This window comes from Rhineura floridana, chromosome 2 (genome assembly GCF_030035675.1).
Source record: "Rhineura floridana isolate rRhiFlo1 chromosome 2, rRhiFlo1.hap2, whole genome shotgun sequence".
Lineage (NCBI taxonomy): Eukaryota > Metazoa > Chordata > Lepidosauria > Squamata > Rhineuridae > Rhineura > Rhineura floridana.
In genome coordinates this window covers 172,199,837-172,206,564 of record NC_084481.1, presented here as the reverse complement: position 1 = coordinate 172,206,564, position 6,728 = coordinate 172,199,837, and positions in this window count along the sequence as shown.

Sequence of the window (6,728 nt, the reverse complement as noted above, 5' to 3'; positions counted from 1 at the left end):
ATGACCAGTTCAGTAACTACTTGCAGTGCCAGTGCTTGAAACAACTGCCACAAACTTGTATCAAATGCTACTATTATGCTTATTTTCCCCATTTTACTTTCTCCATAGTGTGCAAAAGATAGAACAAAGTCTCAAGTATTTTGTGGGTTTTGAATGACTTTACATCTCTTTTATATTCCCAAATTTATGGGATTATTTTTGTCAATGTTAGTAGTATTACACTGGACTACACAGTCTTTCTCCCTCTCTGTTTCCTTGGCTGTAGTTATCATAGGCCAGGTGCAAAATAAACCCCCAAACCAGAAGTCTCTTTGCACAAATCCCAGGAAAACAAAGCGTTCTTTCACAACAATGGTATTATAGGGATGGGGGAGAAATTCAATTCAGTTTGTATTTAAAAGTGAACCTACATAATTAACACTTTCTGAAACAGTAGGTGAACCAAAACACAGCAATCCTTGGAAATGTGCACTCCTCTAAATGTTGAGTGCAGTTCTCCAGCCAAGTAATGTGAACAAAAATGCATATATTACAGTGAGGTGTGCATAAACATGAATATATTAGTGAGAATAGCATGCAAAAATGCACATTAGGGAAACTGGTTTGAAAAAAATGTGTATAGGACAAAATCACACAGAAAAATGTGTATATTTGGACAAATTCACAGCATTCATTCTGCATGGCAAAAATACTTTGAAACAGAGAGAGTTGCAAAACATGGCATGATGTTAATTAATTTGTATCCCGCTCTTCCTCCCAGAAGGAGCCCAGGGCGGCAAACAAAACACTAAAAACACTTTAAAACATCATAAAAACAGATCTTAAAATACATTAAAACGAAACAGTATTAAAAACATTTTTAAAAACACATCTTTAAAAAAGGGTTAAAAACATCATTAAAAAACATATTAAGCAATTCTAACACAGACTCAGACTGGGATAGGTCTCAACCTAAAAGGTTAAATGGAGATTTGTTACGCAAAGAAAAAAAGAATGTCCAAAATTTCACCAGAGGAGGACAATCCCTATTAGGTTCACATAAAGCATTTCTTCAGATGCCTGACGTTGTGTTAGCATTGTTTAGATCACGAGGTGTCAGATGCTATGCACAATTTGAAAATATCAGCAGTTATTTTTGTAAACTCTCATTTTATTTATCTATTTATTTATAAATATATTTGTATACTGCTATTTCATTTATTATTATTTATTTATTTAAAATATTTCAATCCTGCCCTTCTACCCTATAATAGGGCACTCAGGGCAGCTTACAATAAAATCAAGCATGTACATAATAAAATTGTACACAATAAAAATCACAAAAGCATTAAAATAAATTCAAATACATAACATGCAATTCAAATACATAAAATAATATATATACATACATATATGCATATATGCATATATAGGGAGTGGTACTAAAGGGACTACTGAGGTAAAAAGTAACATAGAAGGCATATAATCAGTGTCAGGCTCTACCTTCAGTCCCTTCCCAAGGCTCTCTGGAACAAGATCATTTTCAGAAGTCTCCGGAAAACCATCAGGGAGGGAGCAGAGCGGGCTTCTTGGGGTAGGGTATTCCAAAGCTTGGAGGCCACAGCTGAAAAGGCTCCCTCCTGCATTTAAAAAAACATCAAAGCGGTTTACAATGAATAAAAACTGTACAGTAAAAACCATTTTAAAAATACAGTAAAAACAAAGGTCAGCTACTGCAAAAAGAAATCTTCTTAACTGCCTGGCAGAACAGAAATATTCACTACCTAGTGTTGCAAGAAATGCTCTACCTCCTCATCTCTCTAGATCTATGGGGAGGGTGTACTTCTCAGAGATGAGACTATGAGAGGGCAGAGCAGGTTTTCTGTGATCCTTCTGGTTTGCCTGCCTGGAAACACTGCATTGTAGTAATTTTGTTCCCACCTAGCAGGAACATTTCAAAGCAGGGGTGAGATATCCATGGCTTTCCAGATGTTGGACTCCATCTCCCATCAGCCCCAGTTGGCATGGCCAAGGATCAGGGATGATGGGAGCTGGAGTCCAACAATATCTCAAACGCCACTGGTTAGACACCCCTGTTTAGAGGATGGTGCTAAGAGACTTCTACTCTACCACACAGCATTTGTGTTACGGGGTACAGATTCCATCTTCTTTCCCATGCTATTCAGTATGTACATGAAACCACTGGGAACTGTTGTTCTGGAATTTGTGGTGAGGTGCCATGACATTCTGCCCCAAGTAGTTACTGCATGTGACCAGACTGGGGCATGGGGGGCTCAGCCTGATTGCCTAGACAATAGGGAAATGTTCTCTCTTGCCCCAATGACTGCTCCCTTGCGAGCAGCTCCACATGCTTTCACAAAAGGATCCCCCTCCCCCCTCAAGAAAAATGCCAAAAGGGACTGAAGTTATTCACAAAATGTATTCGTCCAATTTCAGCTCAAGATTAATTCTATGTGTAGAAATAACAGTCCCACCACAGGGAACAATGACAAGTGAGGCTCAGAGACTTTTGCAGATACAAAGCAATAGTTAGCACAGTGGAGGCAACCTTATCTATGCTGTCAATATTCTGTGTGCAAAAGGATTAGTATCTGCTGTACCCTAATTTTCTAGCAGCCAGTACTAGCAGAAAACATAGTCCTTGCTGAGAAGCAACCCAGATTCTAATTCTTAAATTGCTGTTAAAAATAATTGGATAAAACCTGCCTCCATGACTGAAATCTGTAGACACACCTAGGTAATTCTAAATCTAGGAAGGCAAATCCAGGGGAGGGAGATAATTTGAAATCCTTAAACTTCTTCAAATATAGGGCACTAGAGAGGAGTAATTCTTTGGTAAGGTTGCTATAATTTATCAGTGTTGCACAAAGACAGTCATAAATTGATCTGCAGACTCAAATAGCTAGATGATGAAAGACTGAGCTTTCGATGTTTTGTCTTTCTCTGAAAATAAGCTAAACTATTTACAAGTTCTAACATTCTCAGAGGTTTATAATAGTAGATGCTCAGATAGTTCTCAAGCACAGTCACTGGTTTGGACTTGAGGGAATTTCTGTTGATATGATTTTATGATGTTGAACAAGCTGAATTACTCATTTCTAGATAGAAAAGCCAAGTCTATAAACTTTAGAACCCCAGAAATAAACCCATGCTTTCATGGGAATATACTATGTGTAGTACGTTTATACTTGTCATTCATTTATTACATTCTGCATAAGTAAATTGTTGTCTTAGTCTGCCCTTTTCAGTGGATTAATCTGTTCCAGTATAATTTATTTGTTCGAAATAGTCAGGGAAAGAACTTAAAGACTAGAGTATCCATTTGATAAAACTTAATTATCCAAAATTCTTTCCTACAAACAATGTGTCTTATCCACATGTACCACTTTTGTCAGTAGTATGAGGTGCAAAGTACAGCTCACAGTGAGCAAGAGGTCTGAATTCAGATGGCGGACTATTCAAACAATGTAGATTGTGCTGTAGTCACATCATTGAAGTAACACAGTCAAGTTTGGGGTTTGACCCAAATTAATTATTCACATCACTATCATTGGCCAAAGATACACTAACTAATAGGCTTGTAAGCAGTCAAGACATTGTCCAAACCAAGTTGATAAAGTTTAGTCTAGAAATAGCCTTGATGCCTTGTGTACTGAAATTAGAGCTAGGCAAAGCCTCCCAAGCTCAGCTCAGATTTTACTTGGAAACAATCTGAGATCTTCCCCCCAAAATATCAGAAGGTCTCAGATCATTTTTCTGAGCCAATACAAGTTACAGAAAAATTACCCACCTCTCAGCTTTAAACAGATGTCCCTATTCAATGGAATGGATCAAGATCATTTCGGTGCATTAAAAAGTAAAAGACAGAGAAACGAGGATGGCAAAATGATAACAGATGACAAAGAAATGGCAGAAGTGCTCAATTCCTACTTTGGCTCAGTCTTCTCCCAAAAAAGGGTCTATGTCCCTCTTGGGAAACATGAAGTAGAAGGGGCAGGATTGCAGCTTGAGATTGATAGACAAATGGTCAAGGAATACCTAATCACTTTGAACGAGTTCAAATCTCCAGGGCTCGATAAACTGCATCCTAGAGTATTGAAGGAACTAGCTGAAGAACTCTCAGAACCACTGTCTATTATTTTTGTGGAATCATGGAGGATGGGTGAAGTGCCGGATGACTGGAGGAGAGCTAATGTTGTCCCTATCTTCAAAAAGGGCAAAAAGGAGGAACCGGTGAACTACAGACCAGTCAGCCTAACATCAATCCCTGGAAAAATTCTGGAACAGATTATAAAGCAGTCAATCTGTAAGCACCTCGAAAGCAATGCAGTGATTACTAGGAGCCAACATGGATTTATGAAGAACAAATCCTGCCAAACTAATCTCATCTCATTTTTTGATCGGGTAACCTCCCTTGTAGACTGTGGGAATGCTGTGGACATAATATATCTCGACTTTAGCAAAGCTTTTGACAAAGTGACCCATGATATTCTGATTAGCAAGCTAGCTAAATGTGGGCTGGATGGAACAACTGTCAGATGGATCCACAGTTGGCTCCAGAATCGTACTCAGAGTGCTTATCAATGGTTCCTTCTCAAACTGGGTGGAAGTAACGAGTGGGGTATCACAGGGCTCAGTCTTGGGTCCAGTGCTCTTCAACATTTTTATTAATGACTTGGATGAGGAAGTGCAAAGCATACTTATCAAATTTGCAGATGATACAAAGTCGGGGGGCTTAGCTAATACCGTGGAAGAAAGAAAGAAAATTCAAACGGACCTTGATAGGCCGGAGCATTGGGCTGAAAACAACAGAATGAAATTCAACAGGGATAAATGCAAAGTTCTACACTTAGGAAAAAGAAACCAAATGCACAGTTATAAAATGGGGGATACTTGGCTCAGCAGTACAACAAGTTAGAAGGATCTTGGAACTGTTGTTGATCACAAGCTGAATATGAGCCAACAGTGTGATGTGGGTGCAAAAAAGGCAAATGCTATATTAGGCTGCATTAACAGAAGTATAGTTTCCAAATCGCGTGAAGTACTAGTTTCCCTCTATTCAGCACTGGTTAGGCCTCATCTTGAATAATGAGTCCAGTTCTGATCTCCGCACTTCAAGAAGGATGCAGACAAACTGGAACGGGTTCAGAGGAGGGCAACAAAGATGATCAGAGGACTGGAAACAAAGCCCTATGAGGAGAGACTGAAAGAACTGGGCATGTTTAGCTTGGAGAAGAGAAGATTGAGGGGAGATATGATAGCACTCTTCAAGTACATGAAAGGTTGTCACATAGAGGAGGGCTGGGATCTCTTCTCAATCATCCCAGAGTGCAGGACACGGAATAATGGGCTCAAGTTGTACGATACGATTTCAGATAATGCCTAGTGCCATTATTGCTGGCCGTTATCTGCAGTCTCCATGGGATCAGCGATGGTGTATTTGCCAATCAGGAAAGGTGGAAGATCTGCCACATTATCTACTTGACTGCCCACTTTACTCTCACCCAAGTTCCAAATACCTCGAATCTTTGATCAACTGCCTAGGATCTTGTGACGTTGCTCAAATTGTTTCTACTCTTCTTGCCGACTATGACTATTGGGTCACCTATAGGGTGGCCCATTTTGCCCTTGCTGCTCAAAAGCTGTGGGCGAAGCATTTAAACGATCTTGGTCTCTAGGGATCCCAGAGGTTTTACAGTTTCATTGTGCTACCTAGTGAGTTTTAACATTTTTATTAATAAAGATGGTGGTCCTGTTTTAATATTTGTCTAAATGGAGAATTTTTTTAAAAAATTTAATGTTGTGTTGGCCTATGGCCTGGCAATAAATTTTGATTGATTGATTGAAGTTGTAGGAAGCCAGATTTTGACTGGACATCAGGAAAAACTTCCTGTTAGAGCCATACGACAATGGAACCAATTACCTAGAGAGGTAGTGGGCTCTCCGACACTGGAGGCATTCAAGAGGCAGCTGGACAGCCATCTGTCGGGAATGGTTTGATTTGGATTCCTGCATTGAGCAGGGGGTTGGACCCGATGGCCTTGTAGGCCCCTTCCAACTCTACTATTCTATGATTCTATGATTCTAAGTGGGAAACTTAGAGACTACAGGGATGAGCAAGGGGGGACATTATAGAGACGTATACAATTCTGCATGGTGTGAAGGAAGCATGTTTCTTCCCCTCTCATTACACTAGAACACAGGGTCAGCCAATGAAGTGAAGTACTTCACATAGTGCATAGCTAAACTGTAGAATTTGCTCCCACAATGGTTGGCTTTAAAAGAGGGTTAGACAAATTCATGGAGGATAAGGCTACTAGCAGCCATTATGACAAGTTCTCCCCTCCACTGATGAAGGTAGCATGTGTTTGAATACAGTTGCTGGGACTCACAACTGGGAACAATGCAGTTGCAGTCAGGTCCTGTTTCCAGGCTTCTCATAGGCATTGGGTTGACCACTGTGAGAACACCATGCTGAACTAGATGGATCTCTGGCGTGATCCAGCAGGGTTCTTCTTATCAGGGTTTATTCTCACCTTTTTTTTCCCTACTGCACAAACAGCCAGCACACTGCCTGCCCCCAAACTAGTCAAAGTAATTTGTTTCATAATATATTATAAACAATGCTTTTTTTGTGACAGTACTCACCATAATGGAGAGGCCGGGAGGGCTGCATTCAGTCTTTTTTTTTTTTTTGCCATCTTGTGCTGGCATCCACAGTACTACTT